Source organism: Macrosteles quadrilineatus, unplaced genomic scaffold (genome assembly GCF_028750875.1).
Source record: "Macrosteles quadrilineatus isolate MER2022 unplaced genomic scaffold, UCM_ALF_1.0 Scaffold_5__1_contigs__length_97177068, whole genome shotgun sequence".
NCBI lineage: Eukaryota > Metazoa > Arthropoda > Insecta > Hemiptera > Cicadellidae > Macrosteles > Macrosteles quadrilineatus.
This window is the reverse complement of record NW_026542598.1, coordinates 14,040,651-14,064,849: the sequence shown is the minus strand read 5'-3', so window position 1 is coordinate 14,064,849 and position 24,199 is coordinate 14,040,651. Positions and strand designations below refer to the sequence as shown.

At 34.2% G+C, this 24,199-nt stretch overlaps 1 protein-coding gene across 7 annotated transcripts in view; it reads left to right on the top strand.

The window, feature by feature from the left end:
* Positions 1-24,199, top strand: part of LOC128994477 (UNC93-like protein) — a 166,273-nt gene that overhangs the window by 87,873 nt on the left and 54,201 nt on the right. The window contains exon 1 of one of the 7 annotated variants that reach the window (XM_054419060.1): positions 20,196-20,419. The exons of the other annotated variants lie outside the window; for them this stretch is intronic. The gene's annotated coding sequence lies outside the window, so the exon portion shown is untranslated. Of the gene's footprint in view, positions 1-20,195; positions 20,420-24,199 lie in introns of those variants that run through there. 7 annotated transcript variants of the gene reach the window in all.

The following is a 24,199-nucleotide window of genomic DNA, read 5'->3' as shown; positions in this document are numbered from 1 at the left end:
TTTAACCAATACAATATTGTAGCTAATCTTATGACAATTTATCCATGTGCACGTTATTTGATGACTAATATAAAACAGATTTTAAGTAGGCCTAATAAAAATTCCTAATTTTGGATTTTTTTGTAACATAAAAATAAAAATATTTAATCGCAATACATAGTAAGTACATAGTAAGTAGTAGTACATAGTAGCAATACATAGGAAGTACATAGTAAGTAGTAGTAGTGCATAGTAGCAATACATAGTAAGTACATAGTAAGTAGTAGTAGTACATAGTAGTAATACATAGTAAGTAGTAGTATGTAACAATAAGTAGTCGATAAAAGCGATATATTGTTATGAAACACAATTAAATAATACAGTGTTATCAGGGATCTGTGTTTTTGAATGGACCAAATTTTTAAAGTAGGTTATTTGTTAAACATTTATTTGTAGGGATTCAGCTTGATACACATACAATTTAATAAAAACACGCATCACTCAGTACCTAGGGTGAAATTGATTTGACTCGCAACGTAAAAGAAATACATATAAAAAAACAGAGTCCAATTTCTAAAGTCATGTTTCTCGGAGAATTTTGATAAATGATGCTGGGCCGCAGTTACAAGGAAAATTCTTAGGATAACCCTTGAACTGCAGATTGTTTACACACACACACACACACACCCTACTGTCTGAAGTCGTGAATGGAAAGTTAGCTGGACAGTAACGAGCTGGTAGAAAGTGAAATTTAAGGGCGAAGTCTCAGAGTTTCCTTAATAAGCATTACTGCCTGCTTCTTAACCTCTGTATTTGTGATAACCAGATACTTTAGGAGAAAAACTACAATTCAAAGAGTCATTTCTGGTAAGTGACACTTTATACGTGAGATAACATTGGTGGGTATGGAGTACATTCCAGGAAACTTGCTATACACAATATATTATAGTACATTGGAGTCGTACATTTTCAGCTGTATTAATTTTGGTACTTTGAGTAACGTGTTAATAATTTAAGTTTAGGATAAAAAATGTATTGAATTTGCGTTGTGACATCAACGCGATTCATGAATGTCTATCTCCGTTAATTGAGGTCCTTTTGAAATATGTTAAAATGAAACACCCAACACGAAATAATAAATGTTATACTACTTTACAAATATTTTTATTAAAAAAAAATGTTTAATTTCGTTAGGCACTTGTAATTGTAATAATATCGTAAATTTATAATACCGTTTCTAAATGTTCATGAATACAAAATTAAACATGAAATCTATCTTTTGAATCCTTAGATATATACATAATCAAGCAACCAGTGTTGTTTTGAAATAGAACACAATGAATCTAGAGCATTATAGGAATGTGATGTTTCAAAACCACAGTCATACCGGATACGTGTTAAGAAGAAAGTATCAAACCTTCTAGAACTGGAGACGATCAGTAGTGGCTCGGTTGTTAAAAGTGTAAACATGTCAGTCGGGTTTAATAGATATTCAAACTTAAACCACATTGGAGTCTCAGAGAAGTTTTGATTTGCAATACAGGTAAAAACACAACCTTTACAGACTGTAAAAAAGAAGTTCAATCACACGGGGGAAAATCATAAATCTTGTGTATCGTAGTTTCAATATGTTTCAAAAATTGTTATTTCTGTTGGTCATAGTGCAGAACACAGTAGTGATTTCCAACTCAATTTGTTAAAGTTTATAAATCCCAACACTTTAGACCAAAGTATGTTAAAACTTAAAAGAGTTCTTTGTTTGGGGGGTTTCAACTATGTGAACATAATTATTAAATACTTCTATGGACTATTTTCTTAAGGGATCCCCAATACAGGAGCGTTTTCCTTCTGTAACAGACCCATCTGTTTTGCCGTATTTTAGAATCCGAACCAAGAGGTTATGTCATCTTAACATTAAAAGCCGTCGGTGACAAGCGGTATTTGAACCTGGGACATGAAACATGTATCGTACTCACGTTATTTCTAAACAAGACTTTTCAATGCTTAATTTAGTTTTGTTTAGCCTATATATTTTAGTTAAGTAATTCAATTATTTTTATCGTGTATAATATCTATTTGACAACGTCCAAATCTCAAAGTTAATTATGTAAGTAGTATTTAATAAGTACATTATTGCAAGCATGCCCTTGACTAGTCGCACTCGACTGAATTCAATTGACTAAACAAGAAACTGCCGTTAACGTAACTTGTTATCTTAGTAGTGGTGCCAATGAAAATTAAAATAAGTCTGGAACCTAACATCGGAACGATTAGATTCTCATGTAATGCATGTCTCACACGCTGTTAAAGTTGTAGTAAAATAAATAAATGAATACTTTGCAACCAATTTGGATTGAATTTCCCATTTTACTTAGATAAGCGACATGTCTGTTTACTTGTTAAATGTGGGTCCAACAGAACAACAAATTATTGACGATGAGTCCCAAAGGTCCAACGGAAGCGGAAGGTAAGCGTTGCATCAGGACCGTGAAGACCGTGTGTAATTGGGAGGTTGGCCGTGGCAATGGTCAGCTGGTCAGTCGGTGTATTTGGGGGAAAGAAGACTCACAACAATCGACAATCAGCTGTTCGTAGACGTAACTGTCCGAGTTCCGAGAACGAGTGTTGGCGGCAAGGCGACTAGTGGATGACCTCAAGGTTCTGTTCCTGGTTCGATACCGTACTGGAGCGACAATTTTGCAATTTAAGTGCAATTGAGTAAAAACTGTGAAGGATACACGGACTATTTATACACTGGGACAGTCGCCGCGGTGAGGTTGCATAAACAAACAGTTGAGTTTTGTACAACTGTATTTGGAAATATTTTTACCAAACTGACACACTAAGGTATTTTAAGGTATTCAATCCTCGTTGTTCGTTAAATTATGAAATGACATCCTGTGTATATGGAAACCTAACTAGTTCATTGATATCTAGCCATTGACAATATATCTATAGTATTTATTATTTTAAATAAAGCTCATGGCATATCATACATTTAACCCTACAATCAGATTAACGTGATCTTTGTTTTTGTACTTTAGACAATTTTTGATTTTAAAAGATCGTCAGAAGATACAATTATTATGAAATGTAATGTAACACCGGGTAACGTCGTCAATGTGGTTATTGCAAGATATGTTTGATATCATCAAGCAATTTTGATCCCGTCACTTGTTAATGTGATTTAACAACTTGAATACGCAACAGGCTGAAGAGTATCTGCTCAGCATATATCGGAAAACGTCCCGCAATAAAATAAGCCCACGTTATAGTGTTATGTCATACTATCCGATCATTACATGGGCTAATATACCGGGTGTCCCGGAATACTCCCCCTCTAGTTAATTTTTGAACGGCTAGTGTAAGGCACTTTTTGTGGTATTTTGAAATTCACCCTCCGCCCCCAAATAGGTTTTACTGGGGGTAGCTTAAAATTTTTAAGCGCAACCCCTATCAAATAGCACATAATTTGAAAGAACTTTTTAAAATAATATTAATTCCTTAAAATTGACTTTGATACGACGAATTTTCAAAAAGTTATGGCAAGAAATGTTGGACGTTAATTTAACGACGGGAACTTTATTTTTTATGGCTGTAAATGTTCAAATAACCTTCAGTACACGTGACCAGGGTGATGCCATGCACTTTTTAACATGATTAAGAAATTTCATCACCCACCCCTAATCAGGGGTAGCTGGTAGGGTTTTGATTTTTGTAAATACCAACCCCTATTTGTGGGTGGGTGATGAAATTAAAAATCATATAAAAAAGTGCATGACATCACCCTGGTCACGTGTACTGAAAGTTATTTGAAAATTTACAGCTATGGAGAAAATAAAAGTGATGGAAGGTAAAGTTCCTGATAAATTAACGTCCAACATTTCTTGTCATAACCTTTTTTAAATGCATTGTATCAAAGTCGGATTCACGGCATTCATTTCCGTTTAAAAATCTTTTTAAAATGATGTGCTACTTGACAGGGGTTGACATTTAAACATTGTAACTACCCCCAGCAATCCCTCGTTGGGGGTGGGGTGGGCGGGGTGCATTTTAAAATAACACCAAAGAGTACTTTACATTACCCTAGTAACGTGTATCGAAGCTCGTTTCAATATATCCAGCCGTTCAACAATCAACCAGGGGAGGGGACTATTATGAGACACCCTATATGTTTTAGAATATATTAATATTAGCTTCATTTACTGTATTTAATAGCTTAAACATTAAACTCTTTGAAATTGAATTGATTTGAATTTAATTTGAATTGTTTTTCTTTGGAAGTAGTTTGGAATTGTTTTTCTAATCATTCACCGTAAACAATCCCTAAAGCCGAATATTAATAATTAAGTTAGTTGGTTTATTATAGGTTTGAAATAGAAATGTAAACGAAATAATAATAAAATAAAATATTTAGGAATTATGTCAACACAAAAAATTTAGATTGCCAGTTTCCTAACAAGTGGTACAGAAATCTGTTTTTTTTTAATTTTTTTTACTTTCTACTTTATTACCGTATTTGAATACCGTAGCCTATATGTTCACAATAAATAAGTGTCTGCTTATTGTTCCAAAAATTAAATAAACCAATACCTATATAAGTAATACATCATATAAAATGGCATACCTTTTAACAAATCCTTGAAGATAAGAAATGCGTAACTTTTGCTAAGCTTGAATGTTTAACACGAACGGCGATGTTCTCTCTTCAACTACTTGTCCAAGACTCTCACTACTGTTTACATTGTTGTAACTTGCTAAATAACAGACACACAGCCCATGTGAGTAACACCTAGCTGTGAGATGCTTACAACGGGATCAAAACATGTTGAGAAGATTATGTTTAGTTCTCTTTAACTTAATGGTACATGGACTTTGCTTATACAGTAAATGGTACATTTATAATTCAATTTTGTTTGATAAATTGATATTAAAACTTATTTAATTTTAATTAAATTAAATGGGGGTTTCTAGGTCGTGCATTAATTGCGCCCAAGACTTAATTGAGCTAAGCCTAAACCAAGAGTAACTTCCCTCAAAGGGCCCCAAAAAATGTTCAAGAGTTGCGCCCAAGTCCAAGCCAGGTATGGGTGATTTGCAGAAGGAACATGTACCCGGTAGAAGGAATGTTCTTGTTTACATGTCACCCTTACCTATCCTAACCTAACTTAACCTAACCTAACCAAACCTAACCTGACCTAACCTAACTAAACCTGACCTAACCAAACCCAACCTAACCTAACCTACTCAATTATACGGTCAAAGAGGGCCGCCACTTGGTGCAGTTAATGAACGTATTGGGTGGCTTCCTGGAGTAGTTGGAGCAAATCACAATACCCAACTACCTGACTCAGGTCAGTGGGCGCAATTGATGGCCGCCCGTTTTCTAGCCAAGATTACGTGTTTTAATTTTCTCCGATCGGTCTAGAAAGCGAAACAACCGTTTTTGCAATTTAAAAAAAAAACCTCATGTAATGTAACTTTTAGGGGATTCTTCTCATGTGCTTTTATCAAAATATTTTCAAAAATCAGTTTTTAAGAAAAGTCTTTTAACTTCTTATATTTCCAAAACTAAATTGAGGAGGGCTGTGAAGACCAAGTCTCATAATTTTTAAGAATGTTCAAATTAATCAAATTTGCTCACGATGTCTCCAATCAAAATTATATGAAATAGTCATAACTTCCAATACTATTAGAGCGTAATTATAAGACAACTAAATTTAATTTTTGACAGTATGTCAGAAAAAAAAATTGATTTCGGGACGTAATTAGACTGGCCTGTTGTTGGTTATCCTGAACATTATGGACTTTATGAATTAGATCCCACAGAACAAATTTAGGGTGATTTAAGCACCACTATTCATAACCTTTAAGGGTTCTTAGCTATTTCATAATGACAAAAAAACTGAAACACTTAATTCATGTTAATTAGATGTTTTGATAATAAGTTATCTATGTAGGGCCTGCATTCACTCATGAACATGAACATAATTGTACGAACTGCATACATTTTGCTTTAATACGAGTGGTTGTTATGTAAGATAAACCGACAAGTTGTCAAATATATAATATAACAAGGTGTAGAGTTTACTTGTCAGGATATTAGCCACTGTTGGTCAATATAAACATTCCCCATGGTTACTCAACGTCCGCGGCCATTGTTGAGTGTTACATTGACACTATTGCTTTGATGTGTTGGATTGTTGATCTGTTGCGGTTCATTAATTTATAAAGCGAATCAACCGTCTAACTTTCGTATTTGTAACAATTCAACTGATTAGAAAAGAATGTGTTAGTAAATTGGGTTGGTTCGCGCACGATTTATGAAAAATCAGTGCAGTAAAAGTTGTGCATTAATGTAATGTTTATGTTAATGTAATGTTGGGCAGTTGAAGTAATTTATGTATGGTAATAACTATGTGGGGTAGGTTCATCAGAGAAATATGATCATCTCATTGGTATAGTTTATAAATAGTGCAGCGCCTAAAACACTTCCTTGAGGAAGTCCGTGTATTAGTTTTTTCAAAAATACAGGCGAAATATCGAGTTAGGTTGCTCACAACACGAAACTATGTATGGTGGTTAAGTAGTAAGCTCTACTGATAGGAATGAACTTAACAATTGAAAATGAACCACTGGTGTCGTGTAGATCATAACTAGGCTACAACCTCATCAAGGAAACATACATTAGTATTTTGATTGCGATATTGTCTCAACTTATTCACGTTCCCACATCAAACTTATTTTCCCACGTCAAAGACCTACTACAGATTTTCTTAACAAATATAAACAATTAAAAATATACTTTCCCGATAAATGTAGAAAGAATAAAGAGGGTGTATTGCGTGAGGTAAATACGTTTTAACTAAATTTTCAGGTTGCAATAAAAAGTACATACAAGGAACACATGACAATTATTGTTCTAGGTCGTAAACGGGGACGTCAAAACGTGTATTTACCGTGTGGGATAGGTTCATCAGAGAAATATGATCATCTCATTGGTATAGTTTATAAATAGTGCAGCGCCTAAAACACTTCCTTGAGGAAGTCCGTGTATTAGTTTTTTTCGAAATTACAGGTGAAATATCGAGTTAGGTTGCTCACAACACGGTTTGTCAGTGACTTTTGTACCAGGAAACTTGGCAAAGGTAGTTCTCTACGTGTTTTACGCACAGGCATACTTTAGATCCAGTTCGAACTAGTTAAGTTTCGACCTACATGTAATATTATTGCTTAACTATCTACGCACCCGTTCTGACAAACTATGATTTGTTTTAATAAATATTTGGGTGAAGTTGACACGAATCCAGAGTTTCAGCTTAATCGCTGTTGTCAGTCAGTAGTGGTTTCGAGGTCCATTGACGGAAGAGTTACCACTGATAGGTGTACTTCTGTCCAAAGTCATAGTTATTAAAATGTCTCAATTCTATGTCTATTTACTCCATGAACAACATGCTAATCTACATACTACATATATTAATTTCCCATTTAAAATTATTTTGAATAGTAATGGACGCAGGAAGGACGATCTGTTATTGGGCTGTTCTTTGAACAGGGCCTCCAAATATGCTTAAACATCGCAAGTACAATAAATAGTAAACTACTTTGTTTTATATATCTGTAGGCCTACTTAGCCAAATTTTCTATCAAGAAACAAACTCAGGAGCAAAACTTGAGTTTCAAAAATAGGTTTAGTTCAGATGGTAATGAAAAGTATACACAAATTATACATGTTTTCTTTTGAAGTTTGTAGTAGGCTAAAGCTTTTTTAGAAAAGTGCGTAGACTTTAGCAAGCAATTAGTCTAATATAGCTAAATTAGTCAGCTACATATAACCAACCGCATGTTAACACGGTTATTTAGCACTAACTGCGTGTTAAACTTGCTAACCAGTTGCCAAAATTGCTCCTTGTGCTAAGTGTGTTAACCGTTTGGCAAAATTTTCCACTCATGATTGTGGAAAGAATTCGTTCACGTGGCTGAAGCGTGCTGAAGCGTTCACAAGTTGACATGCAAATTAATCAATCTGTTGCTGTATTGTTTGTAACGTATCACAAATCAAGTTTCCCGTCCATTGATCGTTTAAAGAGTTTTACTAACATAAATGATCAGAACTGATACATTCATTTATACCTTTTAAATCAATTTGTTCATTACGACTATGTTATTGAAAATGCCTCATGTGATGAAAGTAAATGCTTTCTCCTCCAAATTTCTTTCTAAAGTGATTGGTTTCATATGTAACAATCTTGCTTGCCAAACGCCATTGGCTTGGGATACTGTTATTATTATTCTAATATTGTTGTAAACACTTGAGCCCTAGATGATATTAGACTAAATCGAGGTTTGGTGAAACTTTCAAGTGCGCTGTCAGAGAATATAATGAACTATTTTCTCTTATTTGAGGGCAACTTTTAAAGTGTTTTCTTTTAAAATAGGTTTGCGGCGAGTAAAATTACAAGGACCAGATAATAATGGTAAAATATAAAGAAGTGATTTCTTCTTATATTATTCAGAAAGATACATTAAAATCCTCCTTCGCTGATCCAGAAGTATGATCAGTCTATAAAGGAGAACGTTTAATCTATGATATCACATTACCCTAAATTAATTAAGTACAAAGTTAACTGTTTATGACAAATTGTGTAAACCTTTCAGATGGACATAGTAATTTCCAATATACTGTTTTACATATTATATTTTATTAAAGCTGTTTGGATAGTTAGTTGTATGTGTGGCCAGAAAAAAGTATTTTTTTATTTAGTTACGACTTAAGATTTTTTCGGCTTTATTTTATTTTACATTATGTCCTTTCAGCAACACCATTTTCCCAAATTGCAGATAGAAGTTCCCGTTCTTTAACGCATTAACATATGAGAGCGACGAAGGTGTCCATGAATGTTTCCTTTTATTTGATCATGTTTGTCTTCATACCTCCTGTAATTACTTCATTGTGTCTAATGTTATGAAATCTCTTGTACACTCAAAGTGCTTAGATGAGTCATCTTGTTTCCCATGAATGTTAATAATTGCATTTCATTTAGTTAAGTTCCCACAGCTTTCAAATTGCGCTGAAAATACTACCTTGTTGTTTTACGTTGTTGTTTTTCCAAATGTTGGTTTTGTTCCACTTCATAATTTATACGATCAATTTAAATTTGCCATAGTTTTAAATACTTTGTCAAAGCCGTGGACGATTTGTATGCATTTTATACAAAAACATAACTTACATTTTCAATAAACTAATAAACACGTCATTATTGTTATAAACGTTATTACCATGAAAAAGTACACTTTTAAGTTAGTGGTAATAGTTAATACTTATAATAATTAAAACATTTCAAGGCATAATTAATTGTATACTGTAAAAATACATATTTTTATTACATACAACTTATTTCGTAGAATACATTTTATAAATCACAACTAACTACTATCAATCACAATTCTAATGGGTTGTTTTCTTTTCAGGTAAGTTTTTCTGATTCTGGATGATTCTGGTAGTTCACCAATCGTAAGTACTAAGTTTACTTATTGAACTATACTAACAATGCTAACTGTTCCATTATGTTTTACTTGAAAATTTTCGGTATGACCAACACATAAGACATATCCATTTTATAGTGTAGTAGTATTTAATCAAATTTTATGCAGTAACTATTCCAATTAATGCGAATTTACCTTAGTAATACATTTATTTACAAATTCAGATATTTCTCCTATATTATTTACTTAACATGTGAAGAGCCTACTAAATAGGTTTTGAGATTAAATTTCAAATCATCAAATTTAGCTAGGCTTTCTATGGGTAAACCATTTTACGTTTTTAAGTTCAGCCTTGGAGCGCTAGCAAGAAAGGTCTCTCACTCTACAGTAATGTTTAGATCAGCCGGGTCATGTATCTATTTTGAATGTTTCTATTATTGCGAATGTCAAGTTTTTGTCAAACAAAGAATGTAACAAATCGTACCGTCCAATAATCATAACATCTGGAAATGTATAATTTCACGGTAGAGTACTGTATAGTTGCAGGCCTATAGACAAAGACAAATTTTGACGAATACACACTATTTTTGGAAACCGGTATTTTGAAGTTATACAGTTATTAGGTTACAGTATTCGTTATTAGGTTATCTATGCAACGAAAAACTTAACAACGTTCATCGAGACTAAACAACCACTTGAAGATCAGTGGGCGCTAGGACGGCTGGGCAGAGGCGAGCGAGGACGTCGACTTTGCACGACAAGAAACTGGAAATTGCTGAAATCTGCAACAACTGGTTCTGGACCGAGTCTTAATCAAACTACGCCTAATCGCATTCGCTTAATTGCTCTCTGGCCTTCTTCCAAAATGATATGTCTGCAACAAGGCGATTTTAAGTGATTAAAATGTTTACATGTTCATTAGATCGGTCCCAAATGATTTTTTGCGAATCACATGCGAAATATTTTCGATATAATTCCAAACTTTACTCTTAATTTGATGTGTTTTGGGGTTTTCTCTATGATCTGAAACAGCTATTTGATCGTAAATTTTAGGTTAGGTTAGGCAAGGTTTCATAGTTTTACAACATATAGGTTCTATATTAATACACAAGTCGTGATAACCAAGAAGTACTCGCAGATTTTTTATGTTGTGAAACTATGTTTAACTTGGACTAAAATAGTACGCAATAACATTATTGAGTTCACGATGAAAAAAATATTATTTTTTATAAATAATTGGTAGTATTCATTTTGCGAATAGGGCTAAGTGATCTTGCCGACAAAGCATATTCATTTAAATTACAGGTGTAGTGGACAAGTACATGACCAGTGAGCGTGTAGTGACGCAGACTTTAGAGGTCCGTGACCCGGTAACTAAACACTTCATTCGACGGTCCGTGAGACACGAACATGCACGATCAACGCCCGAACATGAATAACGACGCGAACAGGAATTTGCGTCTGTGTTTGTGGTGCTAATTAAATGGGCAGCCTGGCTACCTGTAACAATTGATGTAAGCTCAAAATGTTTCTTTCGTTCTGTATAGCTTTATTTTATCACGGGGACATTTTATATAGAGTTCACCCGGAAAAATTAAAAATACTGTGTATTTTATTTTCTCTTTCACCAACGTATTTTGATTTATCTGCTATAGTGGAAAATAGAAATACTAAACCACCCTTTGTGTGTTTTATCCTTGAAAATGTTAAAAAAGACAACACGTTTGGGGAAGTCACGATTTATCTTTAGTATACTGTGTACTACAGTCGTATAGCACACACCTAAATAATTCGTAAAACTAACAATGTTCAGTAGATGAAATTGTATACAACAGTTGGGTATTGTTTACAAAATTCCTAAATACATTGCTTCGTTTCTAAATAAATTAGCCCACTAAATTTACAACAGTTGGTGAAGATTGCGTAGTCGTAAGAAATAGCAAGTTCACAGCTGCTATTTGCAAATACTGTACTCCATTGTTACTTCTCAGGTTCTCACGAGCTACCATGTATTGAAACATCAATTATTTCAATTATTTGTGGTTGGCTGTGACTGGTGTGAAAACATATTGTTTATCATTCAAGATGAATCTTTTAGCCATAAACCCAAGTTTCTTTGAATTTGAATAGTTAAAAAACATTTTTGTTTCTTTAGATTACGGTAGCAACTTATTGATGATTGATTCTACATATCGCTCACCTCACAGCCACCGAATTCGAGATTGTAGAAATAAATCCGATGAATCAGGAATAAATCTACGTCTTTACTTTAATCCTACATACGACCGAGGACTATTCGTCTGCGTTTGACACACATTTATCACTCTAGTACGTTTTCTGTGCTGGAAGTGAGGCAAGCTAGGGTCTGTAGAGTTGGTCAGTACCTGATGAAGCAACGCCTCTCTCTCCGCTCACGAAACGTCGGTCTCAGTCTACTGCAGGTGAATAGCCTACAACTATGAACAACGCGGCTGAATAGCAAAAAAAGTTAAATATAACTATTTTAAATTCATCCCTTCAATCTAATATTGGCTATCTTAAATTGTATTGATTTTTTAAACTGTTATAAAAGCTTTTGAGACTGCACAATAAATGTGTGAAATATATGTATGTTCCTGCAATCGTTGCTTACTGAGATTGTTAGGTTTACAATAATTAAATAATTTACGTTTGGAATTTATTATTGTTTGTTTGCACATTTTGAGATCTCGGTTTTCACTCTCTATGTTTCACTATGGTTTCACCGTTTTGATCCTGAGAAAAGTGATGTAGCTTTTTAGCGAATTTCCCATATAGGGAATATTTAGCGAATTTCCCATATAGGGAATAAGCTATTACCGTAGTACTCATGGTAAGACCTGGACCCGGGACCGATTTTATTTCATTTTGAGGTCCCTAGAGGCCAAAAACACCATCCGTTCAAATTCATATATATAAATATCTAATATATAAAATTCTCGTGTCACAGTGTTTGTCTGCAAACTCCTCCGGAACGACTTCACCGATCGTTATGAAATTTGGTGTGTAAATTCTGTAGGTATGCGAATCGGACGTAAACTATTTCCCGTTTCGAAATTCTTAAAAGGGCTCCGCCCCAGTGGCTCTGGAGTTTCCCATGTTAACCTTATGAGAAATGGAATTAATGAATCTTAACAGCTGTTTCAATTAAACAAGTTTGTTCTGTTCTATGATGTTCAATAGCATTAAAGTTACAAGGATTACCAACAGGGTGCAGCACTATTATTTCTTTTACATTTATGACAACAGCTAATTTGCAACCAAAAGATGAGTGAGCGTAGCGAACGAACTTCAACCTGGAGGTGAGTGAGCGTAGCGAACGAGCTAACCTGAAGGCAAGTGAGCGCAGCGAACGAGCTCCAACCTAAAGGTGAGTGAGCGTAGCGAACGAGCTCCAACCCAAAGGTGAGTGAGCGTAGCGAACTAACTTCAACCAGGACGTGATTGAGCGATGCGAACGAGATCATCTTGAAAATTAAACGTAACGGTACTTTCTTTCCATCGGTCTGTCTTAGGGGAAACCTATAACTTATGCGATACGAAGTTCGCCGGGTCAGCTAGTATTTATATATATTTAATGTTTCGAAACATGACCGAGGTGTTCTTGATCATTGGGCTTTTCATAAATGGTCCTGACTAATGAAACAGCTGGTCTTAGTTAGTAACAAAGCTACAGAAGGCATTACACTCCATTCTACACCCATCCTACTCGTATTTGGGTTACAATACGCACATTATGTCGTCACATATGTGATGTTTTACTTATTGCAAGTTAGAGCTCGCATAAATAATCTGCACAGTAAAAAATTTATTTAATTAAATTTAATTTTATTTTGAAAATCATGCATATTCCAAAACATTGTTAATTTTTTTACATTTAAACGTGTAAATACAAGTAATGTTAGGCAGTATTTTATATCGAGACTTTTGTAGTCATTTCGTAACCATGCAATACATTTTCATAACGGGTTTGGAAGTAGAATGTGATATCATCCACAGGCAAGACTAAGTCTAAAAATCAGTTAACGTACATTAATGTAAGTGAGATGCATAATTTTGCTCAACTGAGCTGTCTTGCGAAGGACAAGAATTGCAACTGGGTGACAGTGAAAGTGTTCGTGGGTTTATCTGTCTCGAAACCCACACGTGACACAGACAAACTATGGAATGTGAGGTAGAGAACTCTCCTATCGAGAACTTTAGTAGGTGTATACAAACATAGATTAAACATACTCCCTTGTGTTGGTTGGTCTATGATACAACCTAGCCTTTGAGTACAAGCTGGTCAAATGTTGGAGGGTGATATGTAGTGTAACTTTACTACGTGATCTTGTCGTACCATTGGTTTGACAATACTACTAATCCGTACTCAATTATACTCAGCTATTGAACATAAAATTGAATACAACATTTTCCTATTACAAATGTTCTGAATAAAGATTGATTTGTTAGAAAAATATATTGTGATGATAAACACGATATATGGGTACTGATATGGTTGTATTAAGCTTAGTAGGGTTTTTTACAATTTAGAATAAATATGCTCATTCCTCTGTAAGTTCTGTAACATTAATCTTAGCGGTTTTATTGGCACTGAGACGAAGAAAACTCACCTACTTAACTGTTACTATTTCACATTGTTCAAACATAAACTTTCAATATGTAGCTTTATGGATAGTAAGTTTGCACTCGTGTTACACGTTATATTTTTCCTACAGTTACTATAAATCAAATAATTAGTCTTTCAAACAATTTACAACACGTTTTTAGGTTAGGTTAAAGCCAAACATTGAAGGACAAAATGGGAAACGCTGCACCAGCTAGCTGATCGTAGTTTTAATATCTTTAAGTGTTGCCAACATATTTTCAAGTGTACACGGATACGTGCATAATAAAAGCACACTGTTTTGTGTTGTTTGGTTGGAATAATGGTGTGCGTCAACGTAAGGCTCTCTGTACTAATATGTGCAAGGAAGCCCACTTTGTCGGGTGACTGTAGGATAATTACCTCCCAGAAAAGACAGTCATGTATGTAGCTTTGTCTGTAAGTACGTGTTTGTGGAAGATGACCAAAAGATTGAATAATCATAAGAATTTCAAAATAGTAGACAATTTAAATGGAACCTGCAATCAATATCATCGGTTTTCTTCAAGTTTTCATAGAGGTATTGAAAGGGAAATCCGTCATACGGCCCAAGCTAGAAGTAGATTCAGGAGAGTAGTTGGTCGTCTATATACCCAACTATGATGGTGTGTGCAATGAAAGTTGGAATGTTCCGTTACGAGTCATTAAGTGACATTCCGCCAGCTTCTTACATCATTGTAATCACCGAACTGCTTTGTGCAGTTTATAAAATCTTTTATACGTCTGCAATCAACTGTGAGCTGTTTCTTATCATTAGATTTCTTCAGGTTACGGAGTTGTTAAATATATAGTTGTGGAATTCAGAGTGCACAACTTCATGCCTATATTTCCCAATAACATTTTTTTAAATTTTAAGTAATTACTTTTGTGCTATTAAGATTAGCTTAGTATTCACGACCATGAATATGAATTGTACTAAATCATACAATTTTCTTTCCTGATGGTTTTTAGGGTCAATACCAATGATTTGCCAATTATGAAATCATACTCGTACAATATCTATTAAAGTTCGTCTGCAAGGTGCTATTTTATTTATTGACTCTCGTCTTAATAACTTGTTACTTCATCACAAAGTTTAGTATTTAATTGCACCATATATGAAATTGTTACGTAATCAGATCGTATTACAGACTCAGAGATTGGAGCTTACTGAATCGAACTAAATATTCATAATTATAGAAAGAACAGTAGAAAAAATTCAACACTCGTCGATCAAGTGAAAGGATTGTCGTTATTATACTACTTACTCTATGGACGTCCTTCTGCAATTACTCTGTGTAGCTCTGATTCCGCTTCCCGGACATTCCTATCTTATCTTGCACTTTCTCGACGGCGATCGCAACGACCGTGAAGGGCTTACAAAAAAATTTGTTCATGACAGTCTCTATATCCAGCTACTGTACAAGTATTGTCGATAAACAATAGACTAATTTCAAATGTAAATAGACAACAATAATATTAAATTCCATCATCACTTATTCGAAGGTCAGTGCTATTAAGAGGGCTCTATATTACTTCGATACAAGCGTTGCATTCCAGCCATCATTACAATGAGAAACGCCAAGCCGTATTCGAGTGGTCACGATGTACTTAACATGTCATTGGTGTCATTGTGTGGCAGATTCGCGTATCGAACCTTCACACCACTTGAGTTATATTTTCCACAGAACCTCTAAAGGACCCCCTTATCAAAAGTAGTTGTTCATAAACCATTTGTTATAATTATTCCTTGCACTTCAAACTGTTTAACTGGCGGCCATTTTTAGTTTTGGGTTCATATGTATTAGGAATGACTATATGGTGGTTTAGTTGCTGGAAGAACGGTCATCAGAATCCAGTTGCAGGGTTTTAGTTCTAAGTTGAGGGTCTCTAGTTTCAATTTGCAGGTCTCTAGCTCCAATTTGCAAGTTTCTAGTATGCAGTTGCATGTCTCTAATTCCCACTTGTAGATCTTTAGTTGTATATCTCAGCTGCTTACTTAGTCCCTAACTACTTACTTAGTCCCTTAACTTAGTCCCTAGTTTAACGTTTGTAGTTCTCACTTACAAGTCTCTAGTTCCCAGTTGAATATTTCTATTTCCAAATTGTAGGTCTCTAGTTCCTAGTTAAATATTTCTATTCCCATCTTGTAGGTCTCTAGTTCCCAGTTAAATATTTCTATTTCCAAGTTGTAGGTCTCTAGTTCCCAGTTAAAAAATTCTTATTCCAAGTTTTAGGTCTCTAGTTCCCAGTTGAATATTTCTAGTTTCAAGTTGTTGGTCTTTAGTTCCCAGTTTAACACCTCTAGCTGAAAGTTTCTGGTCGCTGGTTATATTGCACGATGTGATTTGCACATTCTCGATTAGACAGCCTGCAATTAAAAAGATAACGGGGTCTCTGGTACAGCTCAAGATGTATGGAGTAAAGGGGGTACAGCTCAAGATGTATGCCGCAACTCTCTCGTAGATTTGGACAATATTTAAAGCAATTCTCTGTTCTTGCTGTTGACTACCTAAACAGAGTGGTGAGCGGTCACCGAGTAGAAGAGATTCCTTTTTATATTTTATAGCACTTAAAAGAAGAATTTATAACTTTGAAACAGTGCATCGGTTTCACTAACCGGTACAGGATATTTTACACGCCTAAATTCATGAATTCTTTTGATTATACTATATTACTGTCACAATAAGTATCCAAATTACCAGTCGTATTATTCAATTAGACAACATAACTTTTTTGCATTAAAGTTCTTTAGCCAGTCTAGCCCAATTAAATTTAATTGATTTTATGATTATCGTTTTTATTTCATCATCAACGCTCGTTTAGCTAACGTAACACGATTTAGTCCCAGATTTTGTCGTTACAATTAAACTGAAGGCGATACATTAATGGTATTCAATCTTACCCACTCTGATGCTCCCAAACAAAATACAGTCCAGAAGAGTCGCTAATCATCGTGATTAGGGGGCGGGAGACCACTTTTCCATCGGACTGTACATATTCGCAAATCGCTCATGTTGAAGTGACTGTACTCTGCCCCCGATCCGCCACTTCGCAAACTGTGGATCCATCTTGACCGGCTTTCTAGTGGCTTTCTGGGCAGGTACAGCTTTCAAAATATACCATTTAGGAATTAATTATTCTAATACGGTGAAACTAGACAAAAAGTGTATTGTAAGGCTTGTCTTGGGCACTCGTCTACAAGCAGTTGTGGTAGTGGGTCACTGTAGGTCTCTAGCAGTTGGTTCTTTCCACTGTTAAACGGTCGAAACTCACCAATCGTGACCTTACGATGAAACGTAGCTCGTTTCCAGCCTTTCAAACAAGACAAAAGATTTCCTTGTCCCCGTTGCTTTGTGGGGTTTAAGTTTATTGGTCGCATTTGGAATCAACCCGAATCGACCGTTTCGTAAATGTATGAGGTAATTCCAGAGATGTTTATGACACCGAAGGTTTGCAAAAAGGTCCCTTTATGAATATGTAAAATGTTGTTTCTTAAAGCATCATCTACCTCAATGTCTTAACGTCCTTCATGAAGCAGGAGACAAGAATGGCGTTATGTCACCACAATTTATGGCTCACAAAAACGATTCAACCCAAATCGTTATATTTTTCAACCAAAAATAACGATATTATTTTCATCCATAATAACCACGCTCTTTCACGCCAAAGACCTTTAAAAACATTTTAAGTAAAACATTCAAACCAATGATTAAAAATATAAATTTCGTTGAATTTTTCAATATAAAAAAAACTACCACGGCAAATGATTCCAGAGTTGTGGAGAAGATGTTACAGTAATTACTTTTGAATGCTATAGTTACAAATAGTATATCTCGGTTTCTCAACATTAATTACCCTAGTTTCAACAGCCTGTCTATAAATTAATACCCTACACTTCAGCATCAAAATTAGCTAATTAAAAACTGCCTTTCAACAGTTCAATCCGTTCCACAGGATGTCGTTGTGCAATATCTCACGAGATCCTCTGAAGACACCGATTCTCTTGAACTTTGCTGATATCTGCAGTGCAGATTGTGATTGCATTGTGCAAGGTCTGACCTCTGAATATCGTAACCACCGCAGTATCGTCCTCCGCAGCTCCTGACCCCACATGGTCAGTAGGAGGTCCTATAATACCAGGGATTGGGGGAAAGTCAACGTTGATGCCATTTAGATCAAATTAGACTGTGAGCTCTTAGGACATGAGAAAATCTGGCATAGAATTTTAAGTTGATAGACGAAATTGCCTGTGAGGTCTTGGGACACAAGAAAATTGGGTTGTATTTAAAAGTTACTTGCAGCTAAATAAAATTAGCCTAGGGGCTTTAGAGCTCGTGGAAAGGTAGAGGAAGTGGAGGAAGTGGAGTATAATTCAAATTTCATACCAACTAGAGAAATTCGTAAAGAAAAAACTTTATCTACTAAAGTAGAGTTATTGAAATGTTTACGTCCTCTTGTAACGAAAGTTTAGTTGGGTTTTTACATTATTTTGGAGCAATATGGTGATTTAGACTGTAATTCACTATGAAGGGTACACCCTCCTCTTTTCACAAAAGGCTTTTTATTTGCTGTATATTCTAAACACTTCTTTCTAGATTTTTTATTTGGATCGAATAAACTGTTATATTCTCATTAAAACGACCGAAAAAAATCTTGCATTGCAAGATTAACTAGGATAGTTTTGCTATCTACATGAATTATAAGGATCTTAGCTAAATTTGAGTCTAAAGATACATATTTATTTGAATATAAACATTGGTCCACGAACTAGATCAGATGTATTAACAGATATCAAAAGTTTTACTAAAATTTTAAAACATTGCGTTTGTTATAGTAATTGCAGTTACATTTTCTACGTATTTTAAAATACCAGATTTTAATTTTTGATTTGCCATGAGTAAATGTAATATTTATTTGCACCCATAATCACGCGATTCCTTAAATATTTCAGATAAATTTACTTTCAAACTACAGTATATGTATTGAATTGTCATAAATACCTGATATATTGTGGTTTAAGCCAACAAATTGTGAAAGAGACAGTAGGAGTTGTTGAGTATGTCGGCTTTGTCAACTTGCTTTCCCTGCCACGCCTGTCTCTGTACAGACGACTCCGGGATCTTCTCCTTGACACTTGCGTTTTCGTCCAGTTGGTTACCTGCCTGGTTGTAAGCTGTTTCTAGTGTATGCTATCCATTGCTTACAAATGAAAACAAAAATAAGATGTAAAAACAAATTAATAAATTTTGCACTAAGACTAGCATCGCGTCCGCTGTACGACCAGAATAGTTTTATTTCAAATTTACTTGTGCCCGGTCCAGTGTCTTAAATATTTTCTAAATGCGTTTTTGTGTTCATCATGCTGTTTCAATTTGTGTATGATGAAGAAGGCGTCACACTTATACCGTAAACTTTCTCTAAATTTCATTTTAGATTTGATAAAGATCATATGACTCGAAACAACACATCAATGGATCTATCAATTGACTACTCAACACTGATATTAGAACAGAAAACTGTATGGATCATAAACATAAACATATGTCGTCACTGGCCCGAATATATACTAATAACCATAACATATAGTCGTAATTTGAACTTTTTTGAAGGCTGTATTAATACGAATTTGTTTATTTTTGGGCCAGTGACGACAGTTGTTTATATATTTTTTATTTTTAAGCGCGTTTTCTGTTTTAATATCCGTGCTGCTCAATAAGACTGAAGAATACGGCACGTTACCTTTATACTTTAAGTCAATGCGGTTTAGTAAACCTTTCGCCTTATCTTTCTACTTATTCTTATTATGAAAGTTTTTATCCTAAAATCTTCAGCAGTAATTATTTAAAACGTCTACAATCCAAAACATGAAAGCTGTTACAGTTGATCAGCTGTGTTTCAGACCGGCGCCCCTTGAATGGAAAAATCCAATTACGTGGGTGAAATAGAGTCAAACAAACACATACAACATAACCAACACAAATCGCCACTTCAAGTGACCTTGTCAAATCAAGCTTAACATTCACTTTGTGAATGTCGCCCTACCTCCTTCACTTGCATTAACAGTTGTCCCCTGCTGTCCTGTGGTTGTGGTTGTGGTGCTGTGGTGCTGTGGTTATGCGGTAACTCGTGCGGTACAACTCCCTATCGTCAGGGAGACATTGACACATATGCACAGATAAGAGTGCAACAACTATGCACGTCGCTTACGGTTAGTGAAGTGCAGTTCTAGATTGCGGGAACGAGTGGGTTTTGTGACGTGGGAGTGTGTGTCTAACTGGAATTGGAACAGCTGAGAGAAAATATTCTAAGGTAAACGTTGTGTTTTAGGTATTCAGCGCATTTTTTTAATGGTTTATTTTATTGTATATCAAATTGCCTTTGGAGATCGATCGTATATTAGAAATCCCTCTCATGGCATACGTTTTGCACTATAAATACTATAACAGCCAGAACCTCTATCTGTATCAGATTTTATACTAGGCTATAGCTCTATTTTATCTGGTTATCTATTTTATCTGGAAATGCTAACTTTTATTTGGTTACATTGGTGTTTGCGTCAAACCTTGGCAGTTATTTTTTCTCATTACAAAGTTCAATCGTGTTTAAATCGAAGCACATTAAGACCAAATCTATGTATTATTCTATTTTGGACCATATTTCTAACGAATGAAAATATATATCGTGTTAATCAAGCCAATAAATGTAAACACATCTGGAATTTACTAAAAGTATAATTAACTCAAGTATCTAGGAAAACAAAAACAACAGATAGTTTTACCTCAGTCGCTTCGGCATCCATAAACAGTTTATGTACAACAAACAACATAGGCATGTCAGTGAATGGTGTAAAACAGAAGATGACAACATAGAACTCAATTCATATAATAGTGAAGGTGTAACATAATATCCTCACGAGGGACCTCTGTGTTGTTTTTGCCGCCAAGTCCTTCACAGTTTGTTTTGGCGGGCGTGAAATCTCCCATCATACACTTGGTCATAATTTCATACCGATTTTGCAATTGTTGTCGGTTGGTTACGGATCCGCTTGATAATCCAATAGTACTTAGAGTATGAAGTTAACTATATATTTTTATAGCGGCGATGGGTTTAAGTATCTTTATCTTTGCAGTTGTATACAAAAATATTTATATTTTTTATTGAGTGAAAATCTAAAACCTGTTATTGATGTGATCGTTAATCAGTAGAGTCCCTTTAGTCCGAAATGGTTGGGACCGGGCCCATTTCGGATTACCGAATATTTCGGATTAAACGTTTTTTTTTGTTTTTTTTTTACTTTTTTAAAATTTTTACAAAATTTTTTTACTTTTTTGAAATTTTTTTTTATTTTTTGAAATTTTTTGGGATTGTTTTTTAGATTACTTAGACCTAGTGGCTGCAGCATTATCACTTCATAAAATCCATTTGTGATTTGGGGGGATTGGAACCCTGGACGAAAATAAAAAATGTTAATAACAAAAATTGTGAAATATTTACTAAAATACTCAACAAAAAAGTCTATCTTGCCCGGCCGCTACAGAATACTTTGACGAGGTACAGCTAACTGTGTTAAAAGTTTAATAAACAAAAATTTAAAAAAAATTCCTAAATAATTTCAAAAAAATTTCAAAAGTTTTCAAAAAAATTTCAAAAGTTTTCAAAAAATTTTCAAAAGTTTTAAAACAAATTTCAAAAGTTTTCAAAAAAATTTCAAAAGTTAAAAAAAATCAAAAAATTTTCAAAAAATTTTTAAAAAAAATTCAAAAAAATTTTTTAAAATTTATTTTTTGGTTTCGGATCAAGCGGACTTTCGGATTACCGAAGTTCGGATTATCGGGACTCCACAATCGTAAAATGTCATAAACTGAATGTATGCCAAAATTTACAAAAAAGTTCCACGAAACCTTAAGAATACAATCCCATTTTAAATTTTAAATTTATTGAAAGGATAAATACCGTATTAATTTACTTTTCATCCAATTTTGGATTTTATCCTATTAATTTAATCCCTGGTTCACTGCTTTTGTACTCTGAAATGTTATTTTAATGAGAATGAAACATTACTTATTATTTATAAAAATATTATAGGCTACAATGTGCAAAATAGTTTATAATTTAGTATAAAAACTATTTAAAGTACTAATAAATAACATATAAAATTAATGTTCCTTCTAAACAAACGGTTATTGCATTTTTCATTCCAAATATATTGATTAGTTAATATAATTCTAATTGAAAACTAGTATCGTACCAAGTAAATACGTAGTAAATACGTAGTAAATTCTAAAATCTTGGTTCCACATTAGATTTGTTTTTACTTTCATAAACTAGTTAAAGGTACTCATCTACGACAAATTGTTAATTTTTTAAAAAACACGTACAGCAAATTAGTTCTCGACATCGTTAAACAGTAACATTAAGTAGGTGTTACATACGTACCACCACCACCCTATTACTTGTATAAACGCCACCTGCATAGAGTACAAATAAACAGTTCACTTAGAGACAACGTCCACAAGCAAGGTAGACTGGTTTTATAAGTTGCCCGTAATTTCCTGCTATATATATATTGTTACACTTCTTCATTACAAAAGGATAAAACAGATAGGTAATAAATTGGAAACTGGAATCAGGAGGAGGAAACTTGGGCAGAATTTTATGTAATGCAAATTTGGCGTCGCGTAAGGGCTAAATTTACATGAATTATGTTTGGATATTTTCCAGTGAGGAAGAACTGTAATATCTTATTTTAAAACCCTAAAGATTATTTTGGATTTTCAGGATTGGTGGTACTTGTCCCATTTATTTATTAAAAGTTATTATCGTCTATGTATTTTTTTCTAATTTCTTATATATTGTTCCGACAGCACGTTTTAATAAACATGTAAATAAAAAATGGTTTTATTTAGCCATCAGATACTAAGTTGTTCTTTGCATGCAAACGTTTGGCAAATATAAGTAACTTAAGATACAATGTTCTTAGACAAATAAAACTACGAAAACATTTCTTATACATTCTCCACAAATGCCTGTAATTAGTTTGTTTTACCCCTGTGGACAAAGCAGTGTACTTAATAACGTTTGAAATGTTTAAATAAAGTGGGTTGCGCAAATACAGGCTAAAGCGGCATAGAAACGGCTTAAACGAGGATTTAACAAATTATTTTAGAATAAAGGCAGTAAATAAATAGCCCATATCAAAAAATATCCATACGTATACTAAAGTCAAAATAATACCCGCTAGAAAAATATGTTTACCTAGGCTATTATTAATTTTCTGTAGCATGTTTTTTTTTACTAAAATTGTGGTACTTGAGATCGGATGGCTCACGGTGTTTTTATCATTGACTTCTGTCCTAGAGCCCGTGCTAATATCCTACATCGATAACGTCTAAGTCTCAGCCCAATGGTTCGGAACCTACCTATCTAGAATAAACAGAAAATCTCTCTGGTAAGGAGATCGTTCTCTGTGTTTTTAACTCACTACACGTTTATGTTTACAGCTCTAATTTTTGATATTGTAATTAGTGGAATAAGTTTCTTTCCATCTTGGTCCTTATTAGCTTTACTTTCGTTTTGAGATAATCGTAGTGATATTTACTATAATTCCACACCTCCCACGATCTCACACTTTGCGTTAATGTCTGTTAAACTTCACGGAGATTCACGCATTATAGTGTAATTATTCTCACAATTGAGCTGATGGCGTGCTCTAATTGCTGCAGTGTAACAGCGCGGTAAACACTAAGTGAAAATAATTCACTGTAACTGAGCTATTAACTAAGGAAACTTGCTTTGGGGTACATTGTTGCTTGGAGGAGAAGTATCAACAACACAATATTGTCTAACACTAACAGGGTTTAGTATGACAGTTTATTATACATGGTACTATTGCACCGTTTCTGTGTTAATATCTAAGATTGACGCAGTGATTAAAGTTTTTTTTGTATGAATACGTTTCAATGGTTAAGGAAGTAGATTTATCCGATCGATAGGCTTTGTGTATAGTAACAGGAAATGAATAACCGGATAGCAGTAAAATAATATTAGATATGTTTAGAGATTGAAATTAGACTGAGTTTTAATCTACAC